Source organism: Periplaneta americana, chromosome 14 (assembly GCF_040183065.1).
Source record: "Periplaneta americana isolate PAMFEO1 chromosome 14, P.americana_PAMFEO1_priV1, whole genome shotgun sequence".
NCBI lineage: Eukaryota > Metazoa > Arthropoda > Insecta > Blattodea > Blattidae > Periplaneta > Periplaneta americana.
This window is the reverse complement of record NC_091130.1, coordinates 126,707,973-126,730,577: the sequence shown is the minus strand read 5'-3', so window position 1 is coordinate 126,730,577 and position 22,605 is coordinate 126,707,973. Positions and strand designations below refer to the sequence as shown.

The window sequence follows — 22,605 nt, the reverse complement described above, 5'->3', positions numbered from 1 at the left end:
GAAGCTTGGTCCGCGGTTACTCAAAACGGTAACACAAAGCTCTGTGAGCAGCGAAGTTGTTTTGACAGGAGATTCAGCTCGAATAGTCGTGGGAGTGGCGTTCTGCAACTGACAGCAAATAGAAGAAGGTATGAAAGGAACGTTCTTCTATTTTTTTGAAAAGAAAAACTGGAAAGGGAGGAAGTAAAGTTGGATAGGGAAAGGACATAGGAATGCATGTTTCGTGTTTCAAATGGAAGTTGTAAAGAGCGTTGTAGAAGAGGCAGCACTAGTATAAAGAAACGGATTTCTTTTGATTCTGTTTCCATTCACGTCTGAAATTGCGAGCCGCTCGCACGCAACAGGGCTCTCTCGCCATTTCCACTTCACCTTTTGTTTCCGTGCCACGAGGGGAAGTAGGAAACCCAGGCGCAATCATTATTTTGTAGCCTACGTGTAGCACCGCCTCTAAGTGACGGGCCTTTGTTGACAAAAGACGTGAGTTCAAATGCCGACCGCACCTGACTTGAACATTCGTGAATTAAAGAGTTATATGAGAGGCTTCATGAGTGAGTGTCTGCACTTCGTGTTGAGAACTGAAATTCATTGCAGGTGGGATCAAATGCTCTGCCACAAGTAGGACTGCAGCTCAACGGAGTAGTCGATCGATATAGTTAGTGCAGTACCCACAGTGTTCTAGCACAATATAATATAATATAATATAATATAATATAATATAATATAGTATAATATAATATAATATAATATAATATAATATAATATAATATAATATGAGGCACTCAGAAACAAAGTAATATAAGTGACATTTTTTTTAAAACGTGAGATAAGTATATATTCTAAATCTTTAACGTCACTTCTGTTCAGAGAAAAAGTAATATAAGTGCAGTTCCAGTCAGTGCTGCTCCATGTTGGCCTTACACTTGTATTACAATGCATACAGAGTTTTGACTGAGAGGCAAACTAATACAAGTGCGTTGTTTACATATTGTTGTTGTGTTTCTTCTGTGTATGACTAATTCATTTGCCATAATGGAGAGAGGTAATATGTTACATATTCGAAACATCTTCGTGGAAGGCCTGCACACATTGAGCTGGACCAACTATACAGTGATCCAATAAGGATAACTTTTGCTAAGTGGAGCAACTTGCAATAGCTAATGAAATTCATCCCACTCTTTCCTTGATGACCTGAAGCATTAGGATGGGCCTATAATAAGGACTGTAGGAAAAGTGCGTGGAAGAGGAAGTTGAAGGAATATTCGCGGTAGGAACACTACAGATGCACTTCATGACAGAAACATAGATGTTTCAGCAGAGTGAGATGTGATTTCATTAGATGAGTCTAGTGACGTAATGAACAGCGACTAAGGCTGAGTTTAATTTAAAATTTGAAATTTTCTTAGCCCTCTTCTTTCGGAGTAGGTACCAAAAACCACATCAACTGTTGCCCTAGAAATTGAATATAATATTCAACCAATCAGACACTATGTATTAAAAAAGGATCTAAAAATACATTTAAAATTGCAAGCCTCATCCAGATCTCAGATGTTCTTCAAACTGTCAGGTAATATCCTATGTAATTTCTACAAAATAAACAAAGAAGAAATATCAGTCTATATCACAGACACATTCACTGCTAAAACTCCAGTTGTAAATGACATTCCTCCATGAAAATGGATAATTCCAGAACATAGCCTACAAATTCAACGAAATCATTTAGAAAATGATCCTCTATACATTCTTAAGTTGGATGCCATGAAACTACTCTGCAGCACATATAAGGATTACCTTCAAATTTATACACATGAATCTCTAAACCCTGATGATGGAACATCAGGAGCAGGGTATTATATTCCAAAATATCAAGAAAATTACTTCATACCATGTTCAGACTCCTCCAGTCTTGACTCTGAATTGCTAGCTATTGATGCTGCTCTTTAGTGTGTTAGTCAAATTTCTGAAAGATTTATTTGAATACTTACTGACTCCAAGGGGGCTATATTTAATATAATCAAATATGTACCAAACCTGTATGCACATAGAATTATTCTAATTCAGAAACAACTAAGTGAACTAAAAAAACTCCAAAAGAAAATAAAATTTCAATGGATAACTAGTCATTGTGGTGTACCTGGAAACGAGAAAGTCGATAACGTTGCGAAACAGGCAACATATTTGCAACCAAGACCTCTTCAAGTGATATCTCTATCCAATGCCTTTACTTCAGTAAAGTTGCATTTTATAAACTTATGGATCAACAATTGGCTCATTTCTGACAAAGGAAAAATTTTACAGTCCGTTAAAAAGAAACCGAATGACGTGTACATTTACAAAAACTTGCCCAGACATGTTCAAACATTGTTAACAAGAGCCAGAACAGATCATATTGTCACATAATTGTACCTACACCGATTTCACCTTTCTGATAATCCTACTTGTATGTGATGTAATAATCATGATGAAGATTTGGAACACATTCTTCTATACTGTCCATCCATAAACCACAAAAGAAGTAAATTAAAATCATCAGTACCAGTTGGAGAAGACACATCTCTGCAGTATATATTGACTACTCCCCAACTCTGGCTACTAGCAATAGGCGTCTATAATGAATACTGATCAAAATACCCCTAATTTACTATGAAAAAGAAGAACTGAAAATACTACAGTGGACTATAGTTGACTTTATGTTGTCTGCAAACAACTGGATACACTAAGAAGATTGATTGATTGATTGATTCTTTCGGTTATACAGACACATTTTTTGTTATAATATGATAATAAGAAAGCTCAAGTGCTGTTAAGACAGAAATGTTTCAATGTTGTAAGCAATGTCCTTGTTCTTATTTTAAATAATATAAAAATACTGAAAAACCTTGCACTTATATTACTTTTCCACAAAAATTTTTTCGTGGCAAAATAATACAAGTGACTTTAGGACCCTATTTTACCTAAACTGTTTTAGAATAGATAATTTCTATTTAGAAGTTAAAAAATATAGGTACCAACATATACAACTGTAAATTTACAGCAACAGAGTCCTGTAACAGATTTTTTAATTTCCGTTTCAACTTCAAAGTCACTTAACTCAAAACGTACTAAATGTCACTTGTATCACTTTGCTTCTGAGTGCCTCATATAATATAATATAATATAATATAATATAATATAATATAATATAATATAATATAATATAAGACGGCCGGGTAGCTCAGTTGGCTACGGACTGGAAGGTCCGGGGTTCGATCCCAGGTGGCGACAGGATTTTTTCTCGTTGCCAAACTTTCAGAACGGCCCCGAGGTTCACTCAGCCTCCTATAAAATTGAGTACCGGGTCTTTCCCGAGGGTAAAAGGCGGTCAGAGCGTGGTGCCGACCACACCACCTTATTCTAGTGCCCAGGTCATGGAAAATATGGGTTAGTGCTGCTTATGATTAGGTTTTTCTTCGGAGCGGTTGTTTGCGCGCTTTCAATCGGAGACCTCCGGTTACCTCCGATTGATGCCGCGCAGGTTGTATATGTGCTGTGGCGCAGACATACACTTTCCGCTGAGCATTCCTTTAATCGGATCAGGTAGTGACTGGAGTCCGCTACGTCTGCGCATCTTTTAAAATAAGTGTGTAATTATTTGTTGTTTATTTTCTCTTTTTTATTTACCTCTCTCTCTCTTTCTTCGGCTCTTCTTTTTTTCATGTTTTGCTTAAAGTACTATGTTAGCTGACAGATTTTTTTTTTCTAGTTTTGAAATTCATAGTATATGTGGAAAGGCGTGTTAGTTTTATGTCATTGATCAAATTAATAACATTAAAATTAACTGAAAACTAACGCAGAAATAAAGCTTTTCAGTAGCTAATGTAAACATTTATAATTTTCCTGAAAACACTCATTTATTCACAAACAGTTTTTGTCAATTATTATTCTAATCGGTTTAGTTTAACGTAAAATATATTAAGCTAGTTTCAGAATGGAACAAAAGAAACGTGTGATATCATTGGGTTAAAGTTTACAGTCCAAAATAATTTATTAAGATTCTTCACCAGACAGGGTTGTGATCATTGTGTTAAAGGGTGTCAGTATTTGAACTGCCTCGCCTAAAACGCGTCACTCTTCCTCTGTAATAAAAAATATAAGCGGATATGAACTTAAGGATAATTGTAATTATATTATTACCACACGTTTCTTTAGTTTCAGAATTAAACTCAATATTTTAATCTAATAACTCGAGTTGCCTTTTAAATATTCCATATAAGTTATGTATGATTTTTATTGCCTCGAAAGTTACGTTTTATAGAAATTTCAAGACTTTTTTTCTAGACTGTGGACCTTTGTACAATAGCACGAAAGCAGTTAAAAAAATCGTATAAAATATTTTGCGTAATTTTAAAACTACGAAAACGATGATATCACTAATTAACCATCAATGTGTATCTGAATGGTAATAATTTATTTTTGACAGTAAGTAAGAGTACCACAACCATGGCTCTTAATGTTAGCCTAAACACTTACATACCTACATTTTAAAATTTAGACCTACTCAGAGAATCTATCCAACCTGGTCCACTCTGTAGAGATTTCCAAATACTGACCTGTTAGCGTCCTAGGAGCGTTTGGCATTTCTGGCAACACAATCACCAACTCATATTTCATTTCAAGTAAGCGGCTCATCACTGAAGTTTGGAGTTTCATCTCGTAACAATATGCTGGATCAATCTTAGAGGGTCCTTTTTTGCTGAAATTCTTCTGCTTTTCAGTTTTTCATCCGCAACTATTATTTTTCCGAAAAACTTTGAGTTCCAAGCTTCAAAATGAGGGGTCATTTATTAAAATCCGTCCAGCCGTTTTCCCGTAATTTCCATTACCAGTTCAAATTATATATATATAGATATACGTGCATTTATGCTTGTAGAATTTTTTCAGCATTTTTCTTCATGGCAGTGACTTTTTTTTTGAAGTGTATAATTATATTGAACTTCAAAAATAAACAAGAAATGTCTCGTACTCAGGAACGTAATTACGAAAATAAACAAAAATTTCATAAGAGCAACTGTTTTATTTATACCTATTCTGATGAAATCTTTACTTATTACTCGTAGACCTACTTAGGTATTATTATTATTATTATTATTATTATTATTATTATTATTATTTATTTATTAATATTTTTTGCTTATTACTTACAAATGACTTTTAGAGAACCCGGAGGTTCATTGTCGCCCTCATATAAGCCCGTTATCGGTCCCTATCCTGAACAACATGAATCCAGTCCATAGCATCATAGCCCACCCCTCTCAAATCGATTTTAATATTATCCTCCCATCTACGTCTCGGCCTCCTCAAAGGTATTTTCCCTCCAGCCTCCCAAACTAACAATCTATATGCATTTCTGGAATGTTGGGATTTGAACAACCTCTATAATTTTAACAACAAAATCACCACTTTCGCGCTCAAATGTTAAAATCTTAAGCTTCACAGTCAGGCCGCCAGGAGCGCAATAATTATTTGCTTTCCTGTCGTAACATGTGCCGTGCACTTCTATTATTGTATTATTCTGTAGTTTACCGCGAACCCCTAATGAAACCTATACTTCGCATTTTTTTCTGCTTCCTTTCTATGAACACTGAACCGGGAATAAAATTGTATAATACATTAACAAGGAAAGTATTACTACTAAAACAAAATCTGGTAATTTCCGTTACAAAACAGTAAGCAATCACCATTAACACTACATAAATTTGCCATGATGCGTCTACGATTCGATTTCGAACGGTTATTTTTGATTGACGAGTCATGTTTTTTATAACTTAGTTACAAAATTATTATTATTATTATTATTATTATTATTATTATTATTATTATTATTATTATTATTAATTAGCAGATTTAAGAGTTTACAGTTTAAAATTTTATAATTAGTCGGTAAATGTATATTTACAATACAGGGCAGTTTGACTAGCGAGGGTTGGAAGAGTGTGTAGGCGTCTAGTGAGGCCATGATAGGTTTTAACCAAAAGACGGTCCTGCTCACAACGAAATTCGAATTGATTCAATCGTTCTGACAGACTCAAACACGTAGCGTGAAGACACTAGAGAGGTGAAAAGCTTCACGTTTAAACGGAACAGTACTTTCAGAGATAGTGAACATTGCAATCTGCTTAAGATTTTTCGTAGGTGAATATGAGTGTAATCTGAATTAGTGTGATACGCTGGTCGGGAATCGAACTCGCATAAGGCTGCAACAGCATACTTAGCCTTTGGGGCGTCTTGTCAAGGCCACATGGACCTCACTCCTCTCCCACAGCGTTGCCACTCTTGGCAGCCGAGTTACAGAACCAGAAAAATGCGATCAACAGTGATAAACATCGCAGGAAAAATAAACTCTACAGGTAAAAGAGAACGTGATCCATTAAGCATAACAAACGTATTCCTACTTTACTCATTAGTCTGCTTTCTTTCAAGCAATACGATCTTAGTAACAGTAAAATTATAATCCAACTTCAAGTTCCGCCCTAACTTCCGTGAAAATCATCATTCGATATTTTACATTATTTTGTAAGTAGTTGAACAATGTGGTCATGTGGTTAGGCCATTACATAATACAAACCCGTCCCCAGGTAAGATAATTATCTAACTTTTGTCTCTCTTCCTCTTCCTGTATTCTTTCTTTCTTTCCTTCTTTCTTTCTTTCTTTCTTTTTTTCTTTCTTTCCTTCTTTCTTTCTTTATTTCCTTCCTTCCTTCTTTAACTCTTCTTTCTTTCTTTCTTTCTTTCCTTCGTTCTTACCTCTTCTTTCTTTCTTTCTTTCCTTCCTTCTTTCACTCTTCTTTCTTTCTTCCTTTCTTTCCTTCCTTCTTTAACTCTTATTTCTTTCTTTCTTTCCTTCCTTCTTTAACTCTTCTTTCTTTCTTTCTTTTTTTCTTTTTTTCCTTCGTTCTTACCTCTTCTTTCTTTCTTTCTTTCTTTCTTTCTTCTTTCACTCTTCTTTCTTTCTTCCTTTCCTTCCTTCTTTAACTCTTCTTTCTTTCTTTCCTTCCTTCTTTAACTCTTATTTTTTTATTTCCTTCCTTCCTTCTTTCACTCTTCTTTCTTTCTTCCTTTCTTTCCTTCCTTCTTTAACTCTTCTTTCTTTCTTTCCTTCTTTAACTCTTATTTCTTTCTTTCTTTCTTTCTTTCTTTCTTTCCTTCTTTAACTCTTCTTTCTTTCTTTCTTTAACTTTTCTTTCTTTCTTTCCTTCCTTCCTTCTTTAACTCTTCTTTCTTTCTTTCCTTCCTTCCTTAACTCTTCTTTTTTCTTTCCTTCTTTCTTTCTTTCTTTAACTCTCCTTTCTTTCTTTCCCTCCTTCCTTCTTTAAATCTTCTTTCCTTCCTTCCTTAACTCTTCTTTCTTTCTTTCTTTCTTTCTTTCCTTCCTTAACTCTTCTTTTTTCTTTCTTTTTTTCTTTCCTTCCTTCTTTAACTCTCCTTTCTTTCTTTCCCTCCTTCCTTCTTTAACTCTTCTTTCCTTCCTTCCTTAACTCTTCTTTCTTTCCTTCTTTCCTTCCTTCTTTAACTCTTCTTACTAACTTTCTTTCTTTCCTTCCTTCTTTAGCTCTTCTTTCTTTCTTTCTTTCCTTCTTTAACTCTTCTGTCTTTCTTTCCTTCTTTAACTCTTCTTTCTTTTTTGACCTATATCCTCCTTTCTCTTTTCTTATAATGTATTTACTCTATTTTTATCTGTCTGTCTCTCCATCTGGCCGCCTGTCCTTCTGCCTGTATGTTTATATTATGTAGACGTATAGTAGTGTCCTACAATATACGAGCATGACAGAGGCAACCAATACATTACAAACTTCGTCTTATTTCATAGGTCTATGAAAAACTAATCGCAAGATGTGCGCTAAAACCCTTAAGTTTAAAACGTAAAGGGGTGGGAGTGGAGGACAGCGAATATTTTTATGGTGGAACAAACACGACAGGCCTCCTTCTGCACAGCGAACATCGGCAAATATATCAAACTTCGCCATACTCGACAAACTTGAACCGAACATAGTGCCTATATTGTACTACGCTAGGGTATACTGAGGATCACGTAAGAGTAATTCCTAAAAGACTAATTTGGCCGTCTCTTTAGTGTTGCCAACTAATACTAGATATCACCAAAAGATGATAAAGTCACACAATGCCATGTACTATAATAATAATAATAATAATAATAATAATAATAATAATAATAATAATAATAATAATATAGTTTTAACTGTAACGATGTCTTGCTTATTTATCACATCTCATCTTTATGTTGGAGAGGTGTTTTCTAAAAGGTTCAATATTTGTGAAAGAGTATATTTTTCTTCTGGACTTCTAGCACATTATTTTTCATTTTGATTTCATTTGTTATATTCCATAGATCTTACATAAGCAATGAAGCTTTAAAGTATGGAACAAGTAAAAAATTTTACAATATTACAATTACAGTTTTTACAATATTTTACAATTTTTATAGTTTTACAATTCTGTAATTTTCTACAATTTTTTAACAGTATTTTGGTGAGTTGTAGTGAGATGATGTGAGGCCCGAGGATTCGCCAAAAGATTACCCGGCATTTGCTTATGGTTGGGGTTAGTAGATTAATGTATGATCTAATATTAAAATGTACTTTATCTGACAACATGAAATTCATTGCTTTGAATAAACAGTTTACGAATCACGAGACCTAACCTAAAAATGTATTTTGTTTGATCACGTGAAATAATTAGTATGAATTCCGAAAACGAATGCCACTTTGAAATCTATGCTTTAGAATATTTATTCCATTATTGTAATAAAAGTCTAAACACGAAAAAATTAATTAAAATGTGAAATGGTATTTCTATCGATTACTCAAGGGCATGTATCACACGAAATATGTTATATTTATTTACACTTAGCCTACCTGACTATAATCTTGAAATTGTAACCACAACACAAAGCAACACATATAGTAACTATTATGTATTAATATTAACGAAGTTTCCTACTACCCGGTACTCGTTACATAAGCTGTTAAGTCAGCCATTGTTGTATAATCATAGAAAACATATTTTCTCTAGACCAAAAAGTATTACAAACTGACTTGAATCACATCTAGTAACAAATTGATTTGCAAACTATTAAAGTTCTTTTCATAAATGAGCCACTGTGTAAACATAAAAATGACCTATGTAATGAGTACCGGGTACTAGGAAACTATCAATATTAATACTGATATTAATTAATTATTAGTATGTTCAAATTTCACTAGCTTCCAGTAATGGGCTCAGAAATCTAGAACAATTTGAATTTTCAGAATTTAAACTACTGACAACTTGTGTCACTGCTGCCAACATAACAGTTATAAAATCACTACCAGTTGTAGTATTTCTGAGTACCGAAATTCGAAACAAAGTTGGCAAAAGAAAATTCAACCTGCAACTAGAATATCACCATAATCCACTAGCTTATATAGTAATGGGGGGAAAAATGGTTAGGTTTCACCCTTACGGTATTAAGTAAGCTGACCCGGACCCGGCCTCGGTTGCGTACTTGTTATAAGGCTGGACTTCTGTGTTCAAAGTTGCAGGTTCGATCCCTGCCCAGATCGATAGCATTTAAGTGTGTTTAAATGCGACAGGCTCATGTCATTGCATGTAAAAGAACTCCTGCGGGACAAAATATTATTATTATTATTATTATTATTATTATTATTATTATTATTATTATTATCATCATTACTATTCAACTTGGCGTTACTTTATTGATTTTAATATTTGTGGCCACCTGCGTGGCTCAGTCAGTCAAGGCGCTTGTCTGCCTGTCTGAAGTTGCTATCGGGCGCGGGTTCGATCCCCGCTTGGGTTGATTACCTGGTTGGGTTTTTCCGAGGTTTTTCCCAACAGTAAAGTGAATGCAAAAATGTTAGGGGAAAAAAGAAGTCAGTATGTTGCTTGTAATAAGGAAAGTACGAGTATTAATGAATTCTTACAAACAAGGCAGATTATTTCCAAGTCTTAAAGAAAGACAATTAAAGGGTTCAGAGCCATAGTGAGCCAGGCGCCATTTATTAGAAACGGAGAAAGCAGGGATTAAAGTTAAGTGGTTTAATGAAAATTGATAAATCATTTAGTTTTCATGTGTATACCTTATATTACTTGCTTTACGTTTCCATTGAATTATGGTAATAACTTCATTTTAACCTTGTTTTCTGCGGTTTTGGTAAATGGCGCTTGACCCACTATGGTTCTGAATCCTTCAATTGCTAGGACTAACGTCATACTACTTTTGAGCAATAAAACGGTAGGGAACAACGTGTGTCAACCAATCATGGCTGCTTATCCTACAATTTTTTATCTTCTCCCTAGCATTTGTTTGTTTTATCACCTCACTAGCATTTGTTTCTTGTTTGTCAACATTGTACTTTCAATAATTGTACCTTTTTTTAATGATTCATGTTTATTTCATCATCCTTAATTAAAATTTTCTATTATTAAAAAAAAATGCCAGGTAATCTATGGCGAATCCTCGGCCTCACCTTGCCAAATACCATCTCGCTTTCACCAATCCCATCGACGCTAAATAACTTAAGGCCCATTCACAATGAAAATTAAACATAAACATAACGTAAGCATAAAACCTTGTGTCCATGTTTTTTAATGAAAGCATTCACAATGAATTACATAAGCATAAACTTAATCTTAATCATAAGACGTTAACATGAAAGTTTGCAAACTCCAAACTTACATGCTTATGTTTATGCGATTTGGAAACAGTACACAAGCGGAAAGCGTGTTTTCACTTCCTGTTTAACATCTCATGGGCTTTGCCTACAGGCAATATTTGATCTATTGGCCGTGATGATAGCTAGGCGCGCAACATGGAATCATATGACGAAAAGTTGATTATTTTACATCTCCGTTTCTTTGATTTCAAGTATTGAAAGCCATATACTGATGCCATTGTAGTTATTAGAAACATAAATTGAATAGCTACATCGTCAGTCATTGTGCATTTCTCCATTTTTATGTAATAGATTCTGTAGTTTTGTTGATTCGGTATGTTTCTTTCCACACACGTGTTATGTTTAATTTTCATTGTGAATGGGCCTTGGCTACTTAAGTTTGTGGCATATGTTTATGTGCTTATGTTAATGTTTACGTTATGTTTAATTTTCATTGTGAATGAGCCTTTAGTAGTTGATACAGCGTCGTTAAATAACAAACTAATCTCTCTGAATCAGTAGCTATTTCCAAAATGTGGCTAAAATAATGAAAACCTCAAACTATTGCAAAGTGCGTAGTTAACTAATATTATTGTCAGGGGTGTCCCCCACGTGGCAACGCAGCGAAGAGGTTAGTGGCCCCAGAGCGCGGGCTGTCAGTCCATTGTTCGTCGTGCAACTACCTGTTTGAGGCCGGTACTCAGTCGTCTTCGGAGACAGCGGAGGGAGTGCAGTGCATGCAACCACGTGACTCGAGCACATGGAGTTTGTGATGTTTTGACTGCAGTGGAGTGTTTCTGTGTCTGTGTATAAAACCTGTGCGAAATACACCCATAACTAGCTCATCGAGTGTTTACGTTTCCGCTTCTTGAGAGAGTTCAGTAATTGTCGTTTGTTCCAAGGGAACGGTTTGTTGCTGAGCGTATCAAGAAGGGGGCGTTCCAGCATCAAGGTCAGTATTAGAGGTTATAGCCATTGATCTATGCATTGCTAAACTACAGTTATGATTTATTAGGTTATTTCCTGATAGTGGTAGCGTAGTAATACAGTACTACAAAAATATTAATAACTTCTCAAAATTCCTCATTAATTCAGTAATTTTACTAAACAGATAACCCTGGACTGCATACCCTTTTTTGACAGCTTTGGTTGTATATATCTTGGAGCAACAGTAATAAATATAAATGACACTCTGGAGGAAATTAAATGCAGAATAAATATGGGAAATGCGTGTTATTATTCGGTTGAGAAGCTCTTATCATCCAGTCTGCTGTCCAAAAATCTGAAAGTTAGAATTTATAAAACAGTTATATTACCGGTTCTTCTGTATGGTTGTGAAACTTGGACTCTCACTCTGAGAGAGGAACATAGGTTAAGGGTGTTTGAGAATAAGGTTCTTAGGAAAATATTTGGGGCTAAGCGGGATGAAGTTACAGGAGAATGGAGAAAGTTACACAACACAGAACTGCACGCATTGTATTCTTCACCAGACATAATTAGGAACATTAAATCCAGACGTTTGAGATGGGCAGAGGAACATAGGTTAAGGGTGTTTGAGAATAAGGTTCTTAGGAAAATATTTGGGGCTAAGCGGGATGAAGTTACAGGAGAATGGAGAAAGTTACACAACACAGAACTGCACGCATTGTATTCTTCACCAGACATAATTAGGAACATTAAATCCAGACGTTTGAGATGGGCAGGGCATGTAGCACTTATGGGTGAATCCAGAAATGCATATAGAGTGTTAGTTGGGAGACCGGAGGGAAAAAGACCTTTAGGGAGGCCGAGACGTAGATGGGAGGATAATATTAAAATGTATTTGAGGGAGGTGGGGTATGATGATAGAGACTGGATTAATCTTGCACAGGATAGGGACCGCTGGCGGGTTTATGTGAGGGCGGCAATGAACCTTCGGGTTCCTTAAAAGCCATTTGTAAGTAAGTAAGGTTGTATACCTGGAGTTACTAGTCACCCCACATATTCTTTTGAACCTATTGTGTATCATGGATTTTATTTTGTATTACATTCTTTATGGATATATTATACAACGATGTTTTGGATTATGAAAAAATAAACTTGAAGTTGAAAAGACAAATTAACGTCATAAAATTACAAAATTTACATAATTTCTGAATTTAATAACTGTAAAGGGAATGTCAGTGCTTGAAAATTGCTGATAACTGATTAATTATAAAATTATGTAATTATTTTTATATTTAAAACATAGAGATTGCTGGTAACCCAATTATTTTTCACGCATGAGTTTTGTCTGATTAGTGTAATAAGTAACTAGTCGGCGGGCGATGTATGCAATGGAGGGGGAAAGGAACTGGCCACCCTACCCCATTATCTCCTGGCTTAGTTACCTCATAAGTGGTGCCTTGTTGGTATCATTTGTGAGGTTTATACCTGTGTTCGGACAGTTGATTAAACAACATGGGTTTTAAAAATTATAACAAATAGTTGGAAATAATAATAATAATAATAATAATAATAATAATTATTATTATTATTATTATTATTATTATTATATATTACAGTGGTCAAAGAGTTCAGTGTTCGAGAGCAGTAAGGGAACTGATGATTTTTCATTACAAAAAGAGAAAATCTCTCCGAGAAGTAGCTAAAATTGCGAATAGGAATCATGCAGCTTTACAGTCTGTTATCAGTAGATACAAAAATACACACAGCATTGAAAATAAAGCAAAAATAAGTGGAATTTTTTTTAAACACAATAATAAAACAAACATGCAAACATGCAACTTTACAGTTTGTTACCAATAGATACAAAAATACACACAGTATTGAAAATAAAGCAAAAATAAGTGGAAAAAAATTGTTCAACCCAAGGGAGAACGTTGGATAATAAAACAAGTACAGAAAAATCCAATAATTAGTGCTCCAAAACTTGCTGTGGTGGCTGAGGAACATATAAACAAGAAAGTTCTTCCTGAAACTATTCGAATTATTTTAAGAAAATTTAACAAACATGGAAGAATAGCTATGAACATACCATTTTTGTTAACGTAATTAATAGGAAGAAGAGGTTGAACTTCGTTTAAGGAGTATATTGGAAGAAGCTATTTTTGTACTTGCTCTCATCAGCAAAAATAACTGTCTTCCAGAAGTAGAAATCATTATTTTTCCTTCAATTTTCTTGTATTATTCCTAACCTAGAGGAGACAGGCTGGAAGTACTGTTATTTTGGAAGTACGTGTCTTTTATATCACGTGATTCCAGACAAAAGTAGGCGGAATATTCTGATCGATTGTATATGACCAAGGATGTAAACCAGCGTCAAAGTAGGCCTATAGCTGACATACAGTTGTATGTTAAATACTCGTACATTTTCGATTGGTTATTCGTGGGATAATAAAAACGGAGTACAGCAAAATTTCTTGTCTGTACGATTTTGCGTTACAGTGTTAAAAAGAAACATTATGATTGCGATGTAATAAACAATAGCATTGTAATTTACCAATCCTACAATGAACTTGACTTTACTGTATGTTATGGTACTTGAGCTACTTTTACTTTCGTTAGCAGGCAAGGCTTTCGCTGTCCCATACCTAAAGTACACAGTGAGCAGCAAAGCTATCGTTTCCGTAGTGTAGCGGTTATCACGTGCGCCTCACACGCGCAAGGTCCCCGGTTCGATCCCGGGCGGAAACATAATTTTATTTCTTTAGTAGAATTTTGCTTGAATAGTAAATTCTTCAATAAGATACCTGAATTTATAAGTGTTTATCTATTTGTATTCATATTTATACAATAGAATGTTGTGGATGTCATGAATACCGACTCACATTCTGTTGCTGCTAGTATGCTTTGAAGGGGCAGCTAAAGCGTGTAGCAGAGTGGCGCAGTGGAAGCGTGCTGGGCCCATAACCCAGAGGTCCGTGGATCGAAACCACGCTCTGCTAAGGTTATTTTTTTTCTTGAAACATTGTAATGACAGAACACTTTGTCATAGAGTAATTTTGTTATAAAATTATATCTTTTCTGTTATGGATAATTTTAGTGAGTATAAGGTAAATTTAGCCTACGAACTGGAGGAGAAAATCTCACATGGAAATCAATAAATCTGTCTTTCGTAAAACCAGCACGAAGTTCGTTTAGTAGTACTTGCAGTGTTTAATTATCTCTGACTGCAGCTCCTTCGCCTTCAACTTCTCCCCTTCGTTTTCTTTCAAGTTACTGGTATTGGAAGCGCGGAAGCCAATTACAAGGGTTTTAATTAATTATTGCTCCTTTGGACATAAAATTTCAACAGAATAATTGGCGTTAGCGAGTTGGATTTAGGTTAACCTTCAATAGTTCTTCTTTGCAGCCCGTACGGATGATGATAGTAATTTTGTGGATTGGTAGAGTAGGATAGAGGGAGAATATTTCTCTGTATTCACTCATACGGATTTTTAACCTCGGTTTTTAGCTAGATCGAGTGATGTACTCTCATTGTTGGTATTTAGTCGACTGTCGAAGACAGGTCTGAACTTTGCAAGTGATACCAAATAGGCACCACTTATGAGGCAACTAGGCCAGGAGATAATGGGGTGTGTGATCAAGTTATTATTTAATTTTGTCATAAACCTAGCCTATGTTAGTTGTTGTGGCTCTTCTATACTTGCGTTTAGTTACAGAAAATTTAAAATATTTTTTTCTCTCCAATATTTGTAAAGTAAATTGTATCAAATTGAATACCATGCATAATCTGTATTTATTTCTGTGTCATTTCGTACATTACATTACTCTCCATTTCACAAGTTATGCAAGCAGTTTAATAATAATTATAATAATAATAATAATAATAATAATAATAATAATAATAATAATATATTTATTTATTTATTTGTTTATTTATTGATATTTATGTGCTGGACAACAGCCATAGGCCAATAAAAGTCCAGCACAGTGATACAATTAATGCAATAAAATGAACAACTATGGTACACATTACATAATAGAGATAACAACAAAATAAAGAACATAGATTACAATGATTAGTTTACAAGAATTAATACTATTATATTTTATGGAAAGGAGTTGATTCATACAAAAGTATTACCAAAATGTGTAGAAAGATAATGCAATTAATATTAGCAAAGACATTGCCATGTTCTAATACTTCTATACATTGAATGGATCGAAATTGCCTACATGTAAGTTAGCATGTTTAATACATCTGGAGACCGGCGAGGAAGATTTAGAATTTCTAATATAGAAGAGTTTGTGATGTCTCAAGTCCTTCATAGGAATACGAAGGCTGACACTGTTTAAGAAAGATTGACAAGTAATGTCACCTTTAAGGACCTTGCATAAGAATAAGTAATCGAGATCATGACGTCTGGCATACAGGCTTCGACATTTAAAGTGCTCGCATTTTTTATCATAGTTATAGTCAGAGCTATTAGGCAGGAATCGGTAAGAACATAATGAAATAAATTTCCTTTGAATATTTTCAAGTTTTGCCGAATCAGAACTAGTGATAGAGTTCCAAACTACAGATGCATATTCGAGTTTCGATCTCACTAATGTATAGTATAGTATTAAAAGAGAGTCAGGTGTTGAAAAAGAATAAGTACTTGACCGAATTATTCCTAACATTCTTATTGCATGGTTATAAATACAATCAATGTGGTTGTGAAAATATAATTTATTGTCAATTAATACACCAAGGTCTCTAATACAATCTTTTCTGTTAATTAATACATTTTTTAGATGATAGTTATATTTTAGTGTAGAGGTTTTCCTTGAAAATGATGATGATGATGATGATAATAATAATAATAATAATAATAATAATACTTATGAACAATGCTTTTCTTCTGGAGAAAAAAGTGGTGGAACTCTTGTGTAGAATACAGTATAAGAGATGGGAAGATGATTATTGTCCAGTACATGAGAATTTTGTCGTTTTAACCTTCTTTTTTTTTTTTTTTTATCAAACTTGAATATTTTCAAGGCCTAGGTGGAATGAAAGATAAGTACGGTTTCATGATGAAAGATACAAGAAAAAGGTGCCGGAACGCCGTTTCGACAGAAAAAAAATAGCATTGCTTATGAATGAAGAGTACTCGGGAAAAACAATCATCGTTAGGGTGATGTCATCATCTAATTATATTATTGCAAACTTCAGTATTTTTCTTATCAAAACTGGTAATGGAGAATTATCATCACGGATGCAATCATCCTTTCCTTCTTTTATTTTAGGAACAGCAATAAATTTTGCAGTAATATACTGAATTAGAATATGATATCACCCTTAAGAGAATTATGACTTTTTCTTTCCTTCTGTACTCTTAATATATATTCCTATTATTATTGTTTATTTAATAACAGGATAGAAATTTATGATGAAAATGTTCCTACTCATTAGACAACATTAATTAAGTTACAGCATGTGCTGATTTAAATTTATAATTACGATAAAAATAATGATTAATATTATTTTAATGGCTGAACTAAGGATCGGAAAACAAGGATATAATAACTGTTTATATCCATATTATATAAATTTTTTCGCTTGAAATGTTCAATTCATAAGCAAGTATTATGGCATTATTCTTCACACTTAGGTGTACAATACAATTTTGGAACTGCTAAGCTCTTTTCTTAATATAATTTAGCTAAGCTCTTACATCTCATTCTAATATTTGTAAATATTACACCTATGTACGTATGTCAAATAATATTTGATTTTATTTCGTAGAGGTACTAATTACTATGTTTAGAAATAAGGTCAGCAAAGCTATGAGGAACTTTTCTTGAAGAAAACTGAAATGTACGTGAGCATATAAAGTGCGGAAAATATGCACGTCATTGGAAAATTTTACAAAAAAGTTAAATAAACTCACATGAAATAAAATAAGTTAATTAAATCAAATGAAGAAAATTACAGTTGAATAACAGAGGAAATAAATTAAAATAAATTTTAGCACTCTTAACAGTTGTTGATATTTTCAAGCAAACCGCTTTTCAAAACCATTGTTGCAATTATAATAACAATGGAATTATTGAGTTACAAATGTTAAGTACAAAATTCACCGCCCCCGGGTGGGCTCGAACCACCAACCTTTCGGTTAACAGCCGAACGCGCTAGCCGATTGCGCCACGGAGGCCGACGAATGAAGAATCTTCTGTTCCAAGTAAGATACAACAGCATTTTTGTGATGGCACTTAGTTGTGCGACCTTGTTCTATTCGTCCGGCGATAGTAGTGGCACTTCTCCTGCGTTCCCTCCCGCTCCCCTTGGGTTCGTACCATTTCTACATCTGCAGCATGTACCGTTTGCTGAATACAAGCGTGTGCTTCAATGAAGTTTTACAGTAATACATTTTATTCATTTCATTGTCAATTCCGTCTCAGACTTTAAGAGAGATAGATAGATTTATTCGTTCCATAATATTCTTACATTTGCTTTATAGCATAGAATAAATAACATGTCCAATTCTTACGTTTAACAATAAAATGCAAATATGAAATATGTACAGAATTAATACCTTAATAACAATAATATTTTATACAATGTAATATGTTTACCATTTCATAGTATTATAATATGTACACACTACTGTGAAATTTCAAGAATTCATCTACAGAATAGAAAGTGTGAGATATTAAGTAATTTTTTAGTTTTACCTTAAATAATGCAGGGTTTTGGCTATGATTCTTAATGTCTTCAGGAAGACTATTGAACATTTTTATCGCCATGTAACGTACTCCCCTTTGAACGCATGATAAATTTGATGATGGCATATGAAAATCATTCCTTCTGCGGGTATTTATACTATGTATGGCTGAGTTAGTTGGAAAATTTTCTTTATTACATAAGAGGAAATTTATTGTAGAGTATATGTATTGATTTGTTAAGATTAGAATCTCTGATTTTTTTAAAAATAATCTACATGATTCTCTAGCCTTTGCTCCATCTATTATTCTAATGGCTCTTTTTTGTAATAAGAATATATTTTTACTATCTGCAGAATTTCCCCAAAATATTATTCCGTAGGACATAATGGAATGAAAATATGCAAAATATATTGTCTTTAAGATACTGCTGTTTAGAAATTGTTGTAACGACTTAATTGCGAAGCATGCTGAGCTAAGTTTGGGGGTTATTTCTTTGATATGATTTTTCCAATTTATTGCATTATTAATATGCAAACCAAGAAATTTGGTTGTTGATGTTTCTAGTAGAGGTATATTGTTGATAGTTGTGTCCATTGTTTCAGAGATTAAATTTGAAGTGGCTTTAAATTGAATTATGTTAGTTTTATTAATGTTTAATGCTAGTTTATTGGTTGTAAACCAGTCATAAATTTTAAGGAGAATTATTTCTGTTTTATATTTGAATGTGGCAAAGTTCTTGCCTGTAATTATGATACTTGTGTCATCTGCAAATAGTGTAGAATAACCTATTCCTTTTATTATTTATATATAAAAATTAGAAAAAGAAGAAGCCCTAATATAGAACAGGGTTGCTAGATTCTCTCGTCAAGAATCCAGGACTGGTGGTGATATTGCGTATCTCAGCGTGACTACACATTTGAATTAATTCAATTTGTAATACAAGTCAATCCAGGACACAGGATACACCATTAAAATCCAGAACAATCCTGGAAAATCCAGGACGTCCGGCAACTATATTTTTAGATATACCAGAAAGTAATATTTTGAAACCCATCCGGCAAGCGTAAAGACAGTACTTTCAAAGCAGTATTTAAAATATAAGTTAAAATGTAAAATTAATGGAAACTTTTATTAAGTACATAGGTACCGATAACTTATAAAAAGCTTTTGTGATGGCAATATTGACAATATTAATTGTATTTCATTCCTGTTTTTTTGTTATACATCTTGATCAGACACTTTTAATACTTTATATCACTTAGGAATATAATTCATGTGTTAAAATGAAACTTAAGTTGTAAATTATCTAGTTGACTAGTTTCGTGATCGTGTCAGTTCTGAAGATGGCTGACACGAAGCCGAAATTAGTCAATTAGGCCTACATAGGTAATACACAACTTAGTTTTAATTTTAACACATGAAAGTGGTTATTATAATATTCCTAAGTAGTTTTGTGTAGCTCAAGTAAGCTGTGGAAGAGAGATTGACATGTTTTTTATTAAAATTATTAACATTTTAGTAACATGATACTGTTGGTTGCATAACGATGTTCCTGCATTTGGATAAATTGTCAATTGTTTCATTTTCCTCGCTTTAATGACCCCGAATAATTTATACAGTTCATAAGCGCTATTTTATATACAGGATGGAAATGAAATAGCCTCGCAAATTTCCAGAGCGAATAGCTCATTTTGTATGTAACAGAAAAACTATAATATCATATTGGTGGAAAGTTCATAGTTTTTTTTTTCCCAAGTGTTTAACAATATCTTATTCTGGATTTATTAATCTGTCCTACAGAATAATCTCTGTAATGTTGACAATTAATATTTGAGGAGAAAAATTCGCTCCGGCGCGGGGATCGAACCCGGGTCCTTGGTTCTACGTACCAAGCGCTCTGACCACTGAGCTACGCCGAATTCAATCCACATTACCGGATCGAATCTTCCTCCTTCAGTGTTTCCCTTTGTGGCCTGACTCCAGGTTAGGCATATAATATGTTGACATATATATCTAGTGTCAACTGCCATTATACTAGGAGCGCACTCAGTTGAGTGACTTATTTGGCCGGAATTCCGCAGTTATGATGCACTGCTAGCTATGAGAATATTATGGACTTATTAATTTGTCCTACAGAATAATCTCTGTAATGTTGACGTCGTAGCTCAGTGGTCAGAGCGCTTGGTACGTAGAACCAAGGACCCGGATTCGATCCCTGTCGCCGGACCGAATTTTTCTCCTCAAATATTAATTGTCAACATTACAGAGATTATTCTGTAGGACATATTAATAAGTCCATAATATTCTCATAGCTAGCAGTGCATCATAACTGCGGAATTCCGGCCAAATAAGTCACTCAACTGAGTGCGCGCCTAGTATAATGGCAGTTGACACTAGATATATATGTCAACATATTATATGCCTAACCTGGAGTCAGGCCACAAAGGGAAACACTGAAGGAGGAAGATTCGATCCGGTACTGTGGATTGAATTCGGCGTAGCTCAGTGGTCAGAGCGCTTGGTACGTAGAACCAATGACCCGGGTTCGATCCCCGGCGCCGGAGCGAATTTTTCTCCTCAAATATTAAATATCTTATTCGGTAACTATTGCGAGTAGGATCGTGATTTTTGTCCATATCGATAGAAAATTTAGTAAATGATAATTTATCCGTCTGGCGCATTTTAATAGCGTGCACGGTTTTCGTGTAAATTTAATTTTAAGAATCTCTAAATTTAAGTCAATGCACGATGCGAACAAGTAGCAACGTCTTGGCAGAGAGCAGCTCACCTACCGAGACACACCGAGTTCGTTGATCTCTTACATCTGTATCACGAGTAACGTGTATTAGCTGCAATGTTGCCGAGCAGCTGAATCTTCAAACTTAATTTTCTAATTAACCGTGCATTTAATCACAAAACGTAATATAGGTTTTCTATTAATTTACGTGTACCCTATCGTCCCTTTCAATCTGCAAGATCATTTCACTTCCATCCTGTATAATAATAATAATAATAATAATAATAATAATAATAATAATAATAATAATAATACTTACTTACAAATGGCTTTTAAGGAACCCGAAGGTTCATTGCCGCCCTCACATAAGCCCGCTATCGGTCCCTATCCTGTGCAAGATTAATCCAGTCTCTATCATCATATCCCACCTCCCTCAAATCCATTTTAATATTATCCTCCCACCCTCCCACCTACGTCTCCGCCTTCCCAAAGGTCTTTTTCCCTCCGGTCTCCCAACTAACATTCTATATTCATTTCTGGATTTTCCCATACGTGCTACATGCCCTGCCCATCGCAAACGTCTGGATTTAATGTTCCTAATTATGTCAGGTGAAGAATACAATGCGTGCAGTTCTGCGTTGTGTAACTTTCTCCATTCTCCTGTAACTTCATCCCTCTTAGCCCCAAATATTTTCCTAAGCACCTTATTCTCAAACACCCTTAAACATGAACAAAGAATCCTGATCCTAATTGGTGATTATTGTTTCCTTCCCCATAATACAACAAGTAATCTCCTATTTGTGATATGCCATTCCCATCTAACCTAATCTCTTGTACTCCCACGAAGTCTATTCTATATCTAGCTAGTTCTTTTGCTACTAATGTTACCCGTCCTGTTCTATAAAGACTAGTTACATTCCAAGTGCCAAATCTCAAAACCTTATTCCTTTGCTGTGGTCGTGCCAGAGAATCAGTCCTATTCCGAGGCTTATTGTAGGGATTCGTAACAACCTGTTTTTTTTTACGGTGATGGGTTGTTAGCCCTTCGCCCAACCCCCAAGCTGGAGATCCACCCCTTATCGGCTGTCCACGACTGCTTATTCAATATATTCACAGCTACCCTCCATATCTGGAATAATAATAATAATAATAATAATAATAATAATAATAATAATAATAATGATTTATTTAACCTGACAGAGTTAAGGCCATACGGCCATCTCTAACACTTAACAAGGAGTAAAATTGCGTTACAAAAACACTACAAATTTACAAAGTACACTACAATTTTACACACAAAACTGAATAAGATAATAATAATAAAATGTAAACAACAAGTAAGTAGAAATCAGACATAATATATAACATACAGAAAGAAAGAAAAAAGCATAATAAAATGTGAACAGCAGGTCAAAATAAATGAGACATACAAAGTATAAAAAAATAAGACAATTATTGATAATAATAATAATAATAATAATAATAATAATAATAATAATGATAAAAAGTAAGAATAGTAATGATAAT

General features: G+C 34.2%; 1 protein-coding gene and 3 non-coding genes across 4 annotated transcripts in view; 3 read left to right on the top strand and 1 right to left on the bottom strand.

The window, feature by feature from the left end:
- Window positions 1-11,404: 11,404 nt before the first annotated feature.
- The window catches only part of LOC138713719 (serine-enriched protein), a 300,616-nt gene continuing 289,415 nt past the window's right edge, over window positions 11,405-22,605 (top strand). Inside the window, exon 1 of the mRNA XM_069846030.1 lies at window positions 11,405-11,661. The gene's annotated coding sequence lies outside the window, so the exon portion shown is untranslated. The remainder of the gene's footprint in view (window positions 11,662-22,605) is intronic.
- On the top strand, window positions 14,312-14,384 carry TRNAV-CAC (transfer RNA valine (anticodon CAC)). The gene has a single exon. It is a non-coding gene; the product is annotated as a tRNA-Val (tRNA).
- Window positions 14,564-14,635, top strand: TRNAM-CAU (transfer RNA methionine (anticodon CAU)). Its single transcript has one exon. It is a non-coding gene; the product is annotated as a tRNA-Met (tRNA).
- TRNAN-GUU (transfer RNA asparagine (anticodon GUU)) lies at window positions 17,757-17,830 on the bottom strand. Its single transcript has one exon. It is a non-coding gene; the product is annotated as a tRNA-Asn (tRNA).